At 39.1% G+C, this 19,982-nt stretch overlaps 1 long non-coding RNA gene across 1 annotated transcript in view; it reads left to right on the forward strand.

Moving 5' to 3' along the window:
* The window catches only part of LOC134415172 (uncharacterized), a 58,575-nt gene that overhangs the window by 5,975 nt on the left and 32,618 nt on the right, over positions 1 to 19,982 (forward strand). Inside the window, exon 2 of the long non-coding RNA XR_010026950.1 lies at positions 6,078 to 6,141. This is a non-coding gene — a long non-coding RNA (uncharacterized LOC134415172). The remainder of the gene's footprint in view (positions 1 to 6,077; positions 6,142 to 19,982) is intronic.

A 19,982-nucleotide genomic window follows, 5' to 3' on the forward strand; every position in this document is an offset into this window, starting at 1 on the left:
TCATGGAATAGTTTGGGTTGGAAGGCACCTTTAAAGGTCGCATAGTTTCAACCTCCCTCCCCTGGGCAGAGACATCTCCAGCTAGGTCAGGTTGCTCAGAACCCTGCCCAACCTGAACTTGAATGTTTCCAGGGATGGGGCACCTCCAACTCCATGGACAGGCTGCTCCTGTGTTTCACCACCCTTATTGTAAAACACTTCTTCCTCGCATCTAGTCCAAATCTACCCTCCTCTAGTTTAAACTCTTTAGTGTCATGTCCCATTCATAAGTGGAAGGGAGCACTCAAGATTTATAAATGCCCGTGATTGAGAAAGGCAAAAGCCAGATCCAAAATAGTTCAATTTTATTAGTAAACAACATGTTCAGCATGGAAATTGATATATGTTCTGCTTCTATTTTCTAATAGAAAGAACTATAAAAAAATAAAATAAAAGAGAAAAGAGAAGAGAGAGAGGAAGGGAGAGACAGATCTGATTTTGGCACAATGGAGAATAATAGGAATAATAGGAAAGACTATTCTATGAGGGTCTTGAGTGCTGGTACTGTGAGTTCTTCTGCATGAACTGTCACACTTCTTACTGCCTTTTTCATCATAATAAAAGTGTGTATAGGTTTGTCTTCTGATACTGAAATGCACAGGGATACCTTCCTTTTACATTAAGCCAGCAGCAGCCTAATCACTGACCAAGCAAAATTACAAATGCTTTTTAGATGAGGAGAATATGAATAGAAAATCATACATAATGATATAACAAATTGAAGACATTGAGGATCTGTGGTGATAAATGAGAAAGAAAACTGTGCAAAATGAAATGTAAATGTATTTGTATCATAATAATTGAATGATAACACTACGGCAGAAATGTTCTCCCCAATTCTATTAATAAAAGCTATTTTTTAAATGAAATAGCAGGGGGTTTTTTTGTTGTTGTTGTTTTTTTTTTTTTTCTGTTTCTGCACCTAATTTCATCTCAACATGCTACCCTGCTTGCCTTCAAGAAAAGAATAAACAAAAAACTGCCTTAGAAATTCAATTTTGCATTACCTCTCATTGTAAGTACTTCAACTTGCCTTATGCTTCAGAGCAAGTGCTAAATCCTTCATTTATATGGTAAAAACAATAAATGACCTTATTTAACATAAGCTGCAGTATATCAGCTTTATCCTTTAGGTGGATAGTAAATCAGCAAACACAACCAAAGAGTGTCAGTGTTAGCCAGGGTTCTGTAAGAGCTCTGTGAATGAAACATAGAAGAATGGCACTATTTTTCTCAGAGGCAGTTGGAGTCCCCTGTCAGTTCAGGGGAATTTTGTGTTGAAACCTCCCTGCTAACAGACGAGCTAAACAGTTTGCATTGCTCAAGTATTAAGTCACACAGCAGATGTTTGGTCAATATGTCTGTGTTCTTTCCCCCACTTGCTCCTACTTGCCCAGCAATACAATAAGCAATAGGCTGAGCTGTATTTTGAAATCAGGTTATTATTCTGACTTGTAGTTACTCTGAAAAATATATTTTGAAATTCAGGAATTTGAGGAAAATCTATAATAATTAATGCTATTCCTATAAGGGAAGGTCAAATTTCTAGGAAAATATCAGATATCCCTTGAAGTTTTCATATGTGTCCTCATTTAATAGCAAAACAAACCCATCTTATTTAATATAGTTAGCAGGGCTACAGCTCCCCAAAGAGAAACCTGGAGCTAAAGTATGTGAAGACTTGCATTTATTTACTAAGCTTAATATTTGTATTTGCTTTTTTTTAAAGTAGTATCATAAAAATCTCACTAAATTCAAGAATGCTCCTGCTTCTATTTTTGTAAAGAACCGGGAAACGCTTTAATAATTTTAAGATCTACTGATCCTTTTACAAATTTTTAGTACCATGCTGCTCATAATTTTTTTCCCAAAAATCAGTGTGATGCTTGCCTGATGAAGAGATCTTTGTTTATTTACATATTCTTCAAGTCGGTCTGCTGTAATGAAAGTATTTAATTCATTTAGAGCTGATCATTTGAGGTAAAAAGAAAAAGTGGTAACTGAAAAATTTGAAGTTTACTATTTTTTCCACCTTGTGAAGGAAACAAGAAGTTAGAAAGGTTGCAAATTTCTCATTTTAGAGATTTTAAGGCCATAGGGCCTTATATTTTCGAAGCTGTTTAGACACACAAGTGTCTGCTAAGTATATATACAAAATTGTATATAGGCATACCAAAGCACCTAACTATCCTGAAATTTTGGGTAGCTTTGGACAAATTTATTAAATACTGTTAAAATTCTCCTGTTATTCAAGAACAGATACCTGTGATCGTTTAAACCTGTTTTCATGTGCGATGGATATTCCAGGGAAAATAAGTAAATTAATTATAATAAATGCAACAATTCTTAGTTGTTTTCAGTTCAAATTCAGCTTTCTGCACAATATGGTCTGAAACAATGCTCACAGTGATTGTGAATAAGGAAGATGCCATTCTTCCTTCTCTAAAATATTGATAGAAAAACAAAGTTTCTAACAATATATGCAAACACATACATTCTTTAAAATAAATATACATGAAGAGAATATACCATTTTACTGAGTAAAATAAAGTTGCACTAGACTGCAAAGAAGTATGTTTAGGGGCTATGCTGAGGAAGGAAACTCACTAAAATGATGGTTTAATTCAATTGACCTGAGTCAGTCTACCCTGGTGACAGAAAACAGCTTCTTATAATTACTTATAAATATTAAACATGACCTAATATCTCATCCTTTTGTGTCTGAGGTAAAACATCAACAGCAGCAACAACAACAACAACATAAAAACAAACAGACAAAACAACACAAGGCATTTAGTAGCATGTAGGAAATATTTATACTGAGTACTTTGGTGCGATTCTCACACTGAAGATAAAGCTCTGATCACATCTAGGGCATGACTGAATTTTAAGTGGCATTTTGGGATGGATATCTGGACTTTGGGGAGGCAGGGATTTTTTTTTTTTGTGATTCTGCAGGAAATGAAGCATTGATGAGGAGGCCTTTTCTCAATGCATTTAGTGTCTCATTCTAATTCTAACTGTTGTAACTTCAGTGCCTGTGAGAGGAAAGTATTTCTCTCTCCCTTGCTCTTTCCTCTTCACCTGATGGAAAATGACAATGCCATATGCTAGTAAAATATGCTGAGACACATTTTCAATATGTTGAAAAATACATGAGACTTCAAGACTATTTTCAGATCCATTAATATATTACAGTTTTATTGCATAGTAATAATGGGCTGAACATTACACATGGAAGCAAGAGTGGCTATTTCTTATGAAATATGAAAAGGTGTGCAGTTTTCTCAATACCTGTGCTCCTTTTTCTGGAGAAAAACTTTGGCTGAAGATCTCCATCATGGAATATAACCTGACCTTATTTTAAACACCCTAGAAACCCACCATAAAAGAAACCAATTCGGGTAATTGGTTATAAATTAGAACAAGACCCAACTTTTATCAAGGCAGACCAGTATATAAGGACCATACTTGTTTTCTGCCCTCTGCATGATGTTTTGGATCCATAGGGAGGGAAAATGTGCACATAAAGTGCTTGTGCTGTTTTCTTTAAAAGTGCCCCTTAAAGGCTGATGTGCTTCATAAGTTTCCCCAAAGTATTGAATATTGATGTTCAGTTCAGACTGGGACTTATTATGCTGAACATCAACTTGCCAAATCCTATTATAGTAAAAACCTTGAGATAATGTTTAATGGCATGAACTGAGAATGCTGTAGTGAAGTTAAATGAAATGTGCCTGGAGAACATAAGTGTTTCAGGAAGAATCTTGAAATTTTTAGTCTCACACACAGTTTCTTAGAAGTGTGTTTATAGGGAACGCTTTGACTCTTTTAGCAATGAAAGAAAAAAAAAAAAAAACAAGAAGAAAGTAATATCAAAATGAAACTACTATTTTTAGCCTGAGACATGTATTTTCTCCAAAAGGGAAAATGTGCAGTGAGTCATTCCAGCAGCTGGTGCTAAAGCTGGGTCAGTCACATGCCTGTGACTTCTTAACTTGAATACAAACACCAAAAGCTTTCTGAAGGAACTAAAATCAGAAGTTCATAAAATATATGGCAGTCCATGAGTAGCCAATGTCATCTTTTCAAGTCGCCTCCACCTTAGCATCTTTCATAAGTGTCCGTGCTTTTAACCAGTGCTTTCTGCATCTGTAGCTGCGCATTTCATCAAGCTGAATTTAGACTGCTTGCAAACAACATCTTTAAGTATGTCTTATGTCTTATCCTGTAAATGGTCTATATCACTGATCCTAGGAAATAAGGCAGTGTTCACCTTTTCTGCACATCTTCAGTGTGCAGCAATTCTCTCTGGCATATTACTGCTAAGATATTTTTCTTTTTCAAGTTTTGAAATTCAGTTGGTCTTCTAATGAGCTCAGGAAGCTGCAAGCATTGTGTATTGCTCCTTAGAAGTGCTTCCATAAAGCTAAGAGAAGAAGACTGATTGCAAAGAGCAAATAGCTGCTTATATAAATAGCTGCTTACTGTGCACAGCTGGCAAATAAGTCACCTGACAGTGAGTCAAATTGTCATAGAGCCATAGAATCATAAGGTGGTTTTGGTTTGAAGGGACCTTAAAAGATCATCTAGTTCCAATCCCCTGCCATGGGCAGGGACACTTTCCACTAGACCACATTGACAAAAGCTCCATTCAGCCTGGCCCTGAACACTTCCTGGGCTGGGGCACCTATAACTTGGCCAACCTGCTCCAGTGCCACCCCACCTTCATAGCACAGAATTTTTTCCTAATATCTAAGCTAAGCCTAACATCTTTTGGTTTAAAGCCCTTACCCTTTGTCCTGTCACTACAGGCTTTGTAAAAAGTCCCTCTCCAGCTCTCTTGTAAGATCCCATTAGACACTGGAATGCCACAACCTTCTCTTCTCCAGGCTAAACAGCTCCAGCCCTCTCAGCTCTTCTTCGCAGGAGGTATGTTCCAGCCCTCTGAGCATTTTCATGGCCTCCTCTGGACTCACTCCAACAGACCCACACCCTACTTGTGCTGAGGGGAACCAAAGCTGAATGCAGCACTGCAGGCAGGGTCTCACGAGAGCAGAGTAGAGGGGGAGAATCACCACCCTTGACCTGCTGGCCAGTCTGCTTTTGACGCAGCCCAGGGTATGTCCTTCCAGCAAATCACTGTAATAAAATATAGTGGTTGGATACCAAGTGAGATTTTTTTACTCCACAGCAATAGCTTTCCCAGCACTTCTTGCATGTAACCTATGCCCCATGGATGTCTGGGAAAAATCACTGCCTTGGGTTAAATATGTGGGGCAGCCTGACCCACAGCAAAGAGCCCTGGGTCCTCTCACATGTGTTGTGAGCTGGCAATCTAAAGGCAGTGTTGACCAGGTCCTAGTTACATATAGCAGCAAGCACAAGAAACTGAACAGTTGGTAATGTTTATTTAAAACGTTGAAATTGCTGTAAATGATGATAAATTGCAGCCAGGCAATGATGTGTGGTGTCTAAGTGACCCCATCCCACAGGAAGAAAACGCCATGGAATCATTGGGGAAATTACTCTAATTCTAGCAATAAGAGGAGTGGTTGTTGAAAGGACTGAAAATGGTCATCTGGACTATACTTTAGGCAGTTCTAAAAGGGAAAAAATAACAACCTAATATTGATTGCAAATGTTTCACCCCTTCAGTTCAGTACCTTCTGATATTTCTATTAGGAAGAGTCCAAAAAAAAATCTAGTTTATTACAGCTGTGTAGGGGAATGAAGACTAAACTACATTCATTCATATGTCACATGGAAGAAAATTTCATCACTATTTTACTTCAGTAGTCCATTCCTTCTCAATGCTTTATCTTAATGATGTGAGAGTTTTAACTTGAAAAGTTTGGTTATACTTTTCAGTAAAAACAATGGCGAGACTTTTGTGCATTAATTTTTATTATAACCTTAGTCTACTTGAATTCTGTCTATTGTCATCAATTTCTTTGGAGTGTTCATAGGTTTCAGCTGACCCAGCTTTCCACAATACCTTAACCTCTTATTATTTTTTGGTTTTTATTTTTTTTTAGGAAACTTCCTTGCAAGTATCTAGATGCAGAAGAGTTGGTGAGATGACTACATTCCAATACTGAGGTAAGAATCACCAAAATAATTATTTACATGCATTTCAGATGCTATTAATGTATTCTCTTTTCTATAGAAATTGAGAAAGTACATTCTACCTGTTACTGGGACATTATCCACTTGGCAGGTGGCAACTTGTTCAGGCTTTAGCAGGTATTGGCACGTGACATGTCAGAGTCCAGAACCTGACTGTCTCAGGTTTGGCAGGGGCAAAAACAGAGGTTCTGAGTTGGCCAGAAACCTGTCAAGCCTAGGCAAGTTATTTTTATTGAGCAGTTTCAAAGCTGTTCTCTTTCTCCCACCGTATCTTCCTGTTTCCTGTGCAAACACCACTCCAGTGAGGAAACTTCAATTACTATTATAATGTTACATTTCTGCACCCCTGAAGCCTTCATTACCTTCAATAACACCTTCCATGTTTATGTTAAACTATTTGAGTAGTGGGAAGGAGGTATTAGCAATGTGTTCACAATTGTCATTGGTTCTACTCTATTGAGGCAATATCCTAGAATCATAGAATGGTTTGGGTCAGAAGGGACCTTAAAGATCATCTGGTTCTAAGCCTCTTTCCCTGGACAGGGACACATTCCACTAGATCAGGTTGTTTAAAGCCCCATGCTAGGATTTCCTCTTGTACTAGGAATGGGCAGACATTTAGTATATAAAAACATGAATTCTTTTAATATATGTAATTTGTAAATGCAATTCACCTTTGATCTGTGCTACAGGCCATCTGTACAGATTAAGTGCAGAACTGATATATCAGTGTCCAGGTAATTGTTAGCCTTTGATGTGCAATCCTGTTTGTTTATTTTAACAGTTTTACGCCATCTAATACTATTCAGACAAAAAACCACTTGAGAATGTGTATGAAATCAAGGATGGTATAATATAGTAGTGTGATCTGTTGAAAAATTGTTAATAATAGTTTTCGTACTGGATTCATCTTTTGTCTGCTCTTGATGTTTGTTGACTATTTGTGCTAATGTAAGTTCAAGCAGAATGGGTCTGTGACACTGTTAAGTCTTTGAAATGAGCCACTGCCAGATCAATACATTCCAGTAAATCTGTAGTCATCAGTGATCAGCTATTGCTCTAGCCCAGCCTATCAATACAGACCCAGTTTTACCAGCATGCAGGACACTGTGTTGTGCGTGGTGCATTGATCTTGGCCACCAGCTAAGCCCCAGCATTGCTGCTTGCTGACTGCCCTTGCCCCATGTCACCTCCATGCAATGGGGGAGACAGTAAGAAGAACAAAAGTGAGAAAATTTGTAGGTCAGGATAAAGACTCATAAAGTTCATAAATGAAGGAAAGGGAAAACCAAAGCAACACACAATAACTAGCGCACACGCAATCATTCACCACCTCCCACAAGAAGACCAAAGCTCAGCCAGATTCTGAGCAACAGCTGCAATGGAAGACAACCACTACACATCTTTTTATTTATTGCTGACCATGACATCATCTGGTGTGGAATATCCCTTTGACCAATTTGGGTCAGCTGTCCCAGCTTTGTCCCATCTTGGCCACCCCCAGCCTTATTTCCTATGAGGACAAAATAACAGAGAAGGCCCTTACTGTTGAGTAAGCACTGATCAGCAGCAGCCAAAACACTGGCCTGGTGCATAATCAATGCTGTTCTAGTCACAGATCCATACCACAGAACCATATGGGCCATTATAAAGATAATTAACTCATTCTCGGCAGATCTAGTGCAAGTAAACAGTGTTCTTAGTGCCCAGAATAAAGGAAAGCAGACTTAAGTCTATAGACTGCAGACTTAGGTTCAGTTAAATTGACTGCAGAATTTTATCTTGCAAAAGGAAGTGCAGATCACTTCTTGAATGACTCCAGTTTGCTACCTTCCTGCTAATTATGCAGGCAACAGCTGATCAGAGTGCCCAGTGCCTCCTGGCAGACTCCTCTCATGGAGAATAGCATATGTGTCCTGGGGAGTAGGAAAGAACCAGCAGAACCTGGTTTGTGCTCAAGTCTCCACACGTGGTGAGGTTAGGAAACAGCTGGATTATGCAACTGGTTTTGGGAATTAAAAAACATTTCTGGGTTTTGCGGTACAAATGTAGTCCAAAAAACCCACTTACTTCATCTAGGACTGGCAGTGAGTCAGCACAGATCCTGTTTTGGACTCAGATCTGGAGGACAATCTCATCCCCAAGCAGAACTTGAGTGGGATGCCTTCATTCACAAGGCATTAAACCACCCAAACACTTTCAGTGACCTAAATTCGGGTATTAACACTAGCCTCTAGCTGAAGCAAAATGCAGCTCTAGGTTTGTAAACAGGGAAAGGAAAAGGAGATTCACAATCTTGAAGAGTCAGCGTGGCATGCTTAGACCTTGTTAAGTACTTTCTCATACTAGGCACAGCCCTAACTTTCATTAGCCATTTTTCAGGCCTGTATTCTCTTTTATTTCAAGAAGGATAAGCTGCTCCTGCAGCAGCTGTTGTGAATGTGATAGTGTACAGAGCATTTTGATAACAGAAGTGGAATTCTCTATCACTGGAAGTCTTGGAGGAGATCCCTTTCATCCCTGTGCACAATTTCTACGCAGCAGTGGACAGAAAATAATGCTTTGTTTTCATCAAGACACTGCATGGTTTCCTGAATTGTTTCTTGTATGCACTATCTGAATGCAAATCACAGCTCTGTTCATTATGGGTACTATAAAATAGCAGAAAGGGTTGAAATTTACAACTGACTGAATGTGCTATAAATGATGTGTGCTTTATTGCCTTTTAATGCACAGTTGCTGCAGTAAAGTTTGCAGTCTTGTTATTTTATAGCATTTTACTATGCATATTAGAACAGCATGCTCACACTGGCATAGTTAAAAGTTGCAGTTTCCATTACAAACCTCTTTTCAGTCATAAAGACTCCCTGATCTAACAGTGCATGAATTTTAGACCTGAATTTTTTCCTTAGAAGCACCCAGATTGGCTAATTCCAAATAATTTATGCATGAATGCCGGAGACTTGAGCATTTGTTGGAATTTGGATTAATTTTTGATCTTGCATTTAAAAATGCAAGTGGCTTTAATCTAAGCCAGGAAAACAGTTGTTTACAGAAGCAGCTCCAGTTTAGTTAAGTGAACTCTTTTTCACTCTGTTTTCCCAGACAATAACAGAGTGTGTACATGACCTAAAGTCAGAATGACCTGATGCAGACCTATATAAATGAGTCAGTCTGGTTTTTCAGGGGATCTTCTGCCTTACTGAAGAGTACAGAACCAGTTTTATTATGACCTGAGGTCCATGTAGACAGATGTTTCCCAAAAATTAGGGTTTTATGAATATTTAGTAAAGAAGAAAATCAGACAATATTTTTAATAATTATGTTGCATTCATGTTCCATTTTGTCTCTGAAGACTTTATTGCACTACACAAAGAAGGTTAAGAAAGGATACATATAGACTGCTGGTTAGTTGGACCAATTTTGAATTTTGGGCAATATTGGATTTTAGTGTAGCTTCTCTGCTTGGGTTGTTTGGTTTTGTTTGACTTTCCTATCTCAAACACTTTGAAAGTAGTTTTGAAGGTCAGAATTTCTTAAACAGTGGTTTTATGTGGTCTAGATGTGGCTCTTGTAGCTCTAGAAGACTTCAGGGATGGGCATCTATGCCCCATTAGTAAAAATCTGTGGAAAGTGTGTGGAGAAAAGAAGGGAATGGCACAAATGTGGAGGTCCATGCTCCAAGATCTATTCAAATTCATGATCTCTCTGAAAGTCAAAGAGAAACCCTCACTCTTCTCGGATGTATTATGTTTAAAGGTATGGGATTTTTTGGGCTAACTGGAACTCTCATAGAGTGATTTCTGTTGGCAATCTGCTGAAATTAGAGGTTCACCAGAGGCAGCATCAAAAATGGGGCATAATGTTCCACTAAGATGACAACTGAGGGTAAAAATGGAAAACAAGTAACTTAATGTACTTTTCCATGAAGTCACATATTAACTGACTGAGCAGAAATTCATGTGCTCAGCTGCAGCAGTTTTCCAAAATGCTACTGACTCTTAAGGAAGAAAAATCAGAGGCTGATGCGTGTGCCAAAACAATCCTTTGAGCATCTCTGTTCACATATATTTATAAATGGTGGAAGGGATTTACCTGGAAAAACATCTGCTATGAGAACATTTCAGGCAAAAATGAGGAACAAGTCACACTTCCTGTGCCTGCTGCTGAACTGCTGTGTCACAGCAGACATTTGTACTTCCTTTGCAAAAATTTTGGAAAGCAACACAAAGAGGCAACATTTCATTGCTCAAATGGCAGTGGGACATATGGATGCACAAGAATTGCAATAAACTCGCATCAAAGTCATTGTTTTAATGTTTAATTGGCCAAATGTTCCCTGAGCTGAGACAGGAGTGACAGAGATCTTCTTGCAGATCTTCTCCACTCTTGTGCAGAGCCTGTGTGCTGATCTGCGAGATGACCCTTCACATCCATCCTCACCCTGAACCCACGAGTGCTCATTAGAAAGAACATTTTTGTTTTACAAGAAAATCCTTTGCAATTTCTTCTGTGTAAGTCAGCTTTCCTTGGACTTCCCCTTGAGTTACAGCATTTCTGGGAGCTGCTGACAGCCCCTGCAGCAGAGTTAAGCTGAGCTGAGGACAGCTGAAAATTCAGGCAGTTTCCATCTGCACAGGCTTTTTCTGGCGTTTAAACTTTGCTCTAAATACTTTTCTCTTTTGAAAGGATGAATTAAGCAATGCTTTGTAGTGACAAGGACACCTTCAAAATAAGCATTTGCTGACAATGCAAGTGTTTCACCAGCCATGTCACAGGAGTGACCCACAGAAGGAGGTGTGGGTAGTATCAAATTGGGCTGCAACCCATGTCCTGACTTAACCTCTTCACCCAGCATTTCTTATCCACTGCTGGAGGAGGTGGATCTGGCAAGCCTGCAGGAAACCCTGCACAGGGTTGGCAGTACTGGGGGAGCAGAGCTGAGAAGGATCCAGCAACTCATACCATTATCCCTGCTCCCCCAGAACCAAATGGTACCAGAAAACCATGCTGGCAGGGCACCAAGGGATGTGGGCATTTTCCATTAGACATCTCTCACTGACAGGATGTGCAGAAAGAGCCATTGCATTTATCATCATAAATTTTTTGTTTGTCTGCCTACCCATTTACTCTGTTTTTAATGACACCTTCGGGATTCAAAGGTGGCACATGAGCCATGAGATTAATGCAATTTCTTTCCAGTTTTGCATATAACATGATTAGGAGCAGTGACAGCCTTCATGGTGCTTGTGAGATCCATGTGGAACATATTTTCCAGCTACTTCAGCTGTGACCTGACAATGACAATAACAATGTTGATGTAGCAGCAGTGCTATAGCCGTGAAGGTCTAAGGATGTAAACAGTGCAAGGTCTGGGGAGAGTGGTTACATCTTTTATCAGAGATATTAAATTCAGCTAAAAGTACAGATAAGCTTCCAGGCATGCAAGACTCAATACCACACACTGACATCTCTTTTCTCCATCTATGGATAATTCTTATAAAAATGAAAAAAGGAAGGCTCTCTGTCCAGCCTTTCTCATTTCTGTCAGAGGTTAACAGTCCTTAAACACACAGAAGTTTGGCTCAGACAGATAGCAAGTTAGAGAAAAAAAAAGGTGGGGATTAATGTGCTTTTCACTGTACACTGTGGGGCAAACCCTCAGTGCCTGCTGCTCCCTGTCTGCACAAAAAACATCTGGGCAGGAGGTCCTGAACTTCCCTCAGCACAACTCAGGTGGAAAGATGTATCTGCTAATACACCCTGAAAGCCTTTGATACTGATGATTTGGGATCAGCTTCTGGAGATGTTAATGTACAAATCCGTGCTCTGGCTCTCCCCCTGTGTGCCTCAGGCTGTGTCATGAACAGGGAAAAGTTCTGTATTCTGTGCGAAGTTCTGAATTCTGCAGCCCAACAGACTCCAGCTTCAAGATATTTCCACGGCTGGAATTTCTGCAACACGCATTTATTCAGTTGTCATCAGTTCTTCTATGGCTCTTCCACATGACTCTGGTCTGGTCCTGTGTGAAAACCCCATGTTGAAATCCTGTTTTTCATGAAAAAAAATTAAAGCCAGCTAAAATCCATCATGAATGCAAAGTCTTGTGTGCACTTAATGCATTAGAAAAGTATGATTTCATTGTTTACCTTATGATAGCTGTTTTTAAAGAAACAATGTAAAAATGATGCTGTTGTATAAAAGCACTGCTTGTAAGTAAATCCTTCAGAGGTAAAATATTTCCTCCTGAAAGCACAGATGAGTTAAACTTACCTCTGTACCCAAGATAAATTACTGCAATGATTTAAAAATGCTCGGGAGCCGCTTTGCCCATGGTGCTACTAAACTATCAATTACAGACAAGTCAGCATGGAGTGAATTTTTCTCCAAATTTGGAAAAAGGATGAAAAAATACCAAGGGAGTATTATCACAATGGCACAGGGAGAAAATAGAGTAAATTAAAAAGTAAAAAGAATTTGTGAAGAGGAACTGCTCTGTAATTCCTGTGTTCTTATAGTATGTGAATTTTAGCTTACCTGAATATAATCTTGCAATCCTAGTCTGACGAGACATGTTTTTCTAAGAACATAAAATAAGAGTAAAAGCTTGAGGAAAAATGTGGTGCTCAGTCTGGGAGTAAGGAAAACCTTTAATCAGGCTGGGCAGCAGCACCTGCACTTATAAGGACTCTAAGGTACCATAAGACTCAGACATTTGGTTTTTTGGGTTTTTTCTTATTTCACTTTCCTAGGCATCAGTGTTTTTGTTTTTAAATTTGACTTGGCTTTTCATGTATATTCATATATATGTGTGCATATCTCTATATATTTGAAATCAGAAATATTTTGTGGTTTTTTTCCTGTACTGCTGGCTTAAAACACGTTCTGTTGAACAATATCCTACAATGAATTTTGCCAAAGCGGAAGGGATTATTCCCATTTACCTCCGTGCTTACCTACCACTTTTAGCATGCTAGGTTAGAAGCGACAAAGCAACTGCAGATGAGAGTTAAATAAATACGTGACTGAATTCCTTGGTAAAAACGTAGACAAAGTATAAAACTTTACTCAAGCTTTACAGATAAACATAAACTAAAATCCTAGATCCAAACACCCCTCAATTTTGAGAAAAATCACATCTGAAATTAAATTGTCAGATTAAGTTTTAGATTTTCTAGGGCAGGAAGAGAAATTTCAGGCTGCAAGAGATATCATTGCAAAGATTGTGGCTTCAGATTTGCACAGCAGCTGAGCCAAAATGTTTCAGGATTTCCGTTTAGGATTTTCCTATGTGCATTCTCCCTAAATGCTACTTTAGGTGCCTGACAGGGTTTTTTTTGAGTTTGTGGCCATCAGACATATCTGAAAAACTTATGCAGTCCCTGCTTAGCCAAAAGAATTGCTAAAAAAGTTGCTGGTAAGAGTAGATTCTTATCTTTTATATAGGTCAGCCATTGAAAAGAAAAAATGTAATTTGTGGCAAGTTTGTGGCAGAAGGAAATACACTGTTTATCAAGTTTGGAATGCTTTTCACATTAAGTAATAATATAATTTAGGTAACATTTTCGACTTGTTATGGGGGTTTGCTATAAAGAGACATTTTTTAAAAAGCAAGAAAACTTACAACACTGATTGTCTGGAAAAATACTTCCTAAATGTAAAGTTCATTAAGCTGCGGAAAAATGTCCCATGAGTAGCAGTGGCCAGTTCTTTGGCAAAATAAAAGTAGTCTCAACAAAGTATTGCAAAATACACTTTAGGGAACAATTTTATAGTGGCCAGAAAAATGGAGTAGGTGAACTAATAGGTCTTTTTCATCTCCGTGCTCTGAGAGTGTGGCTGCTTCAAGAAAATTTGTGTATTTAACCTCCATCTCACGAGTCTGAGAATGCTGTTACAAAATCTATGTAGTCATTAAAATGTATACAAAGGTATAATGGAATCTAAATTTAAATGGAATAAAAGGAACCCCAAAAAACCTAGGTAAAATATGTGTTTGTGTGCAATGTTAAAATTCCTAGTAATCATATTACTTATATGGTAATTTCAAGAATCGTCTGGAATTTTGTTGGCGAGTCATTTCCAGCAGCCATTTAGAATCTTTTTAGAATCAATTGCTATCTTAGCTAATAGAAATTCTCACTGCAACTGGCCTAAACCAGCACCTTCTTAATGCTCTGCTGTCTGCTTTAATTGGCACCTTTAGAGCTATGAACTGAACAGCACCAAATAGTTTAAATGTCACTCAGGTTTACATCTTTGTCAGGGCACCTCAGGTAACAAATTAACTGGTGTCTGAGCAAATTAGGTGATTTGTTAGTGTGGGCATGACTGCCTTGATTGTGATATGGATAAGAATGACCTTCATCCTGTTTTTGTCTGGGATAAAGCTAATTTTTTTCATAGTAGCAAACCCACCAGCAAGGAGAGTGGGTGTCCATGGAGGGTGGGTGTCCATAAGGATTTGGGAGGGGACACAAATACGACAGCTGACTACAACCGACCCAAGGGATATTCCATACCACAGGTTTTCATGCTCAGAATATAAAGCTGGAGAAAGCAGAAGGAAGCAGTGGGGATGTTCACAGTGATGGAGTTTGTCTTCCGAAGTTACCATTAAGTGTGATGAGGCCCTGGTTTCCTGGAGGTGGCTGAACACCCTCCTGCTTATGGAAAGTTGTAAATTAATTCCTTGGCTTACTCTGCTTCTCTTGCCTAATAAACTATCTTCATTTCAACCCACAAGTTTTCCTGCTTTCTTCTTCTGGTTCTCTGCTGTACTGTGTGTGAATGAGCATCTGTGTATGGCTGAGTTGCCTGCTGGGGTTAAACCAGAACACCCTGAACTGCATGCATGCTGCTGTGAGTAGTTTTGAGTTTGATAACAGGTCAACTGCCCCTTTAACAAGCACCCTATTTCATCAAAGCTCCTCCACTGGGCCCCGTTCATAGCTTATGACTTAAATTAGCTGTGCAATTTAAGGCACAAGCTGTGTTCATACTGCATGGCAATAGCTGAACTGCAGAGGTTATCACATGGGTGCACCAGCAAGGCTTACTTACACCTGACACTCTTGTCCAAAGAAATTTGGAAAGCATATGTTGAAGAGCTTTGAGGCCCTCTTGCAGTACTGATTGCTTCACTGCTCGCTGTAATGGAGCAGGTGACTCTGGGCAAGCATCCCAAGCAGACTCCCGATTCTGGGGTCTGCATTTCTGTGTTATCATGTCTCAGTTTCACCTTGGCCTGTGCTCAGGCTGAGGGAGAGATGTGCCTTCCTGGCTGCAGACCTGGCTCCAGAGCTGGGCTAGGCTCAATCCTTCTGTGGGTGATGCTTCTGTGGGCACCAAATCTCAGCAGCTCAGCCAATTTCTGCTGCTGTCAGTGGGTCTAACCAGTGTGAGTGGCAGGCTCATTGCCTTTCAGGCAGAGGGTCCTGCAGGACTTCTCTCAGTGATGCATAAGGAGAGCCAGGAAGAACAGCATACATATTCATAGAGGTTTGAGACTGGAGGGCTCTTGGGGTTGAAAGCAGCCAAACACTATTTTTGTGCTGATGTCAGCAATAGCTATCCAGTAACTCAGGGAATTTTTTACAATAATGAAAACAAGGAAAAGTTGATTTACCTGATAGCTCAGTCAGAGATGTCACAAAGTTAAAACAATGATCCCCACCTTTCCTGACATATTTAGCGTAGGGTAAACAGCTCAGCTTGCCCCCTACACCTTGGTCATGCCAAAATGACACATGTGTCCTGTTCAAGAGCAAAACTCATTACAGTCATTCTTACAGGAAGTTCTACCCCTGTAAGAATAGAGAAGCAGTGTGGAAAGTAGTATAATTGTAACATGAATTGTTACAATTTACAATTTACAATTGTAAAAAATATAGTTCCCCTCTAGGGAGTGAAGCCTGGCTGAAGGAAGGCATTGTGCCTTGTGAGCAGTGGGAATGGAGCAGATCTGTCCTGCAAGACCACCAGCCCTACGCAAACTACAGTGAAAATTCACCAAGCATCTGCTTACCTTTGGCTTCTGTCCTTCAGCTGGAAAAAAATAATGGCTTTTAGATTATTATTCAGGCTTCAGGAAATGTCAGCTTTGAGTACTTTGTGATCTATATTTGTGATAAACCTATGTATTTAAAATAGATCTGGACAAAAAAAAAAGGGTGTTTCCTAGCACTCAGGGCCCTTTTAGTGATTTAAGACATGAAAGGACATTCAAACAGAGATATTCCTCAAAATGTTTGGGTTTCATTCTCAACGTCAGGCAACTTCTGGTGCTCATTTTGTTCTTATACACCAGCAGGGAAAATCTGTCCTTCTTTATTGTACCTAAGCCAGAAAATCTGGCCTTCCTTATTGTACCTAAACTTCAATTCACATTTCAGTTCAGACTAGTCTTTAGTTTTCAGTTTTTCCCATTTGTACACTTGAGGTGGCTTGAGAAGTCAGTAGCAGGACACATCTCCTTCATGCTGCAGTTCATTATGTTAGCCATTTTTGTGCATTTGTTCTATGTACTTGTTCTCAAAAAGACTGTGGTGGGCGTACTTATTTTTAGAAGTAAACAGTGACAAATAGTCCCATATGGAGAGTAATAAAAAAGTTGCTTCAGTTGAACCTTAAGTTTAACTCACAAGGAAATAGACTTTTCCCATACTTTGAACTTCTTAAGTGGAAAATTAGGAGACAATTTAAGATAGTACTGAAGAAGATTTTCAGCAGCTGCTGTGTCTGCCAGACATATAATTATCTATGAATTTTCTCTGGGAAAACTTTGAGACTCCTGACTGGTCTTTAATATCTCTAAAGATCTCTTCTTACCTGGTCCTGTGCAGTACATATTGTGTGGAAATAATTCTGACTATCCCAGAGGTGCTTTACTTGGGTCAGCCTGGATGCAGCTGCTTGAAAGACACCAGGCTCTGAGAGCACTGCCTGGCAGCACATTTCTGTAAAGCCGGAAAGGCAGGGAGGAATCCCACAAATACAGAGCACTGCTGTTTGAATAGCAAAACAAGCGAGGTTATTACTTGGGGGAAGCAATGGAAGTTGGCACTACAGTGTGTCACAGTAAGGTTAAGTGATCTAAAGACTGCAGGCCTATTTAATTAAGTAAATAGATGATCAATCACAAAGAATAGCTGTCTTAAATAATAGGTTTATAAGCCTTGCCATCTTGTTCCACAGATTCCAGTGCTGTCCTATACATTTCATTATGCAGAACTGGAGATTTTCATTTAGGAATCAATTCTCTGCAGGACAGTGGCTACAAGCTCCTAGCAATTCAGGGAAAAACATGGCCAGATGCTTAGAATAGGTTTGACACTTCAAGTTAAGAGATAGGTAGAGTACCACCAGTCCCAAGTGTGCCAAGCTCATGGGTGATTTTGAAATTTTAAGTTCCAGAAAGTAGCAAATATCCTCAGGACTTTACTTTGTATTCTGAATTCTGTAATTACTTTATTTGTATTTTCAGGCTTAAAGGTTGAAGTTTGCTTTATATGTTTTAAACCAAAAACTGAGCTTCAGCTATAATTGTGTAGCTCAGTTGAAATTAAAACACTAAACTGCAGAGCCCCTGAGATATGATCATGAGGGCTAGCAAGACAGTGAGCTGCTAATAAATTCCAGGGAGGAGACACAACAATAAATTCAAGCTGATAGGAGCCATTTTTAATTGAGGTGCCTGAGATCTGATGCTAAATTCTGAAGTCTCCTACTGATTTATTTTAATTCATGTACAACCTACAAATACTTTTCCCCTGCATCCCATAATGATGCCACCTCTTCCATGGTTATGGTTATCCAGAGATCTGAGCAGGTGACTGGATCTCCTACACCTACTGGTGTGTCCCACTGTTCCTTCTTTTGTGGAGATAAATATTAAATAGCAAAACTTGACAGCAATGACATTGTAAGAAATCACACGTCAGGCACACATCTGGCGCTCGTAAGACAGCAGAAAATTTGCCCCATGACCTTTGTTTACAAAAAGAATTAAAAACATGTGTCCATAATCCCTAGTAGGTGTTTGGGATTTGTTTTGGTTTGGCTTTTTTATTTTTTAAATCCAAAGAATAGAGCTTACTATAATTTTTAGTTGGCCTTCTCTACAGTTTACCAGTCTTAGCCTAGTATTAAAGAAACTTTCTAACTCTAAACTGCTTTGCTAAAGGTTATTCTTCCTGGTCCTGCCCCAAGCAGCATTGGAGAAGTACTTTCTGTTTCTCTGTAAGACCTGGTACCAGATCTCTAATATTACTGGTTTAGTCAAATCAGATCTTAAACCTCCCATCTAGGTCTCTGAAACATTTTGCTTTTCTGTCTATGCTATGTTTGCACTTCATCTCATGGTCTTTAAATTGTGGTTTGGGAAAGGGGACACAAACTTCCTCCCCATAACAAATTGAGCAGGAAAGTTTCCTTTCTTAGGGCCCATGTGTCACTACTATTATTGAATGTAGGGGTGACATTTCAAAATGCATGGCATACTTCATGGATAATCCTTGACTGGACCACTTACATAAACAGTTGCTGCCTAACATAAGAAATTACAAAAATGGGATTTTGTCTTATCTGAAATTTACAAAGTCTGATAAAAGTGCATTTAAATCTCATCTCAATAACAACACAAAGGTTGCAACTTAAGCTTCTTGTAAGTAAAGAGTTTTTTGCTGATGTACAAAGCTGTTCAAAATGCCTGTCTATAAAACCTAAACATTTTGCTGTAACTATTCAAATTGACTGTCCTACAAGTTCACCAGCCCTCTCTGGTAAGGCTCACTTGATAGTTGCATGGGCTAAGCAGTCTGTCCAGTAATAATTCTGGAAAAATTTCCCATTTTTTCTCCTCGGTCACAGCAGGTTGGGTGGGGCCAAGGTGGTGGTGGGGAAAGAAAAAGTACTGACTGAAAACTATACAATTCCAAAGTGTAAGAAACACAGTTCTCTAGAGACAATAAGAGCAGTAGGGGCAGCTTCTGTTTAATCTAAGTTGACTTTTCTCTCTCTGTTGTACAGCACACCTGATCCCTAGAAAAGCTGTACTTTCATCCTCTCCTGTTCCTGGCAGAATTAGTGGAAGGTGTCCTGTTCTATTGTGTGATTGTGAGCTTCAACTGTATTTCTCTAAATTAACTTAACTGGCACTGAAGACACTGCTGATCCCTGGTATCCCCGAAGAATTACATGCTGTGCCCTCTTCATCTGCTTTAGATCTTAGACTAAGCCTCCGGTTTCATCTCTCAGTAAATATCTAAATTCCCATCTGCTGTGAAATGTGAGAAAATACACATTGATCTACCTGAATGATGACATACTTTTTTACAGAATGATCTAAACTGGCTGGAAAGGCACTTTGCTTTTATCCTGATATTACCCACACTTGACTTTGGAAAGTCTTATTGCTCAGATCACCAGTCAAGCCTGAGTATCTCCCAAAGCAGAATGTCTGCAGGTAATCAAGAAATTAATTAGAAAGCTATCAGTGAAACATTCTAACTTCAACTTTTTTTCTGAGGTGGGAAATAAACCATAGAATTTTAGAATCTTTTTTTAAGTATGTAAATTAGGGAAAATATAAAAGAGAAGTGTCTGGAAACAGGAAGGCAAAACTTCATTAATATTTATTATTTTATCAGTTCTTCCTCTGTCCTTCTAAGGTCATGTTTTCTTTCTGCATTTTTGATACTTGGTATTCAAAGAAAACCTTTTTTTTTTTGACTTACATCTTGGGGAAGAAGGAGGTTGCATTTTTGTCAGCTGATCCAGCTCCATAGCCACTGTGCTGTTTCTGAGCTGAATCC

The sequence above is a fragment of the Melospiza melodia genome, chromosome 2 (genome assembly GCF_035770615.1).
Source record: "Melospiza melodia melodia isolate bMelMel2 chromosome 2, bMelMel2.pri, whole genome shotgun sequence".
Classification (NCBI taxonomy): domain Eukaryota; kingdom Metazoa; phylum Chordata; class Aves; order Passeriformes; family Passerellidae; genus Melospiza; species Melospiza melodia.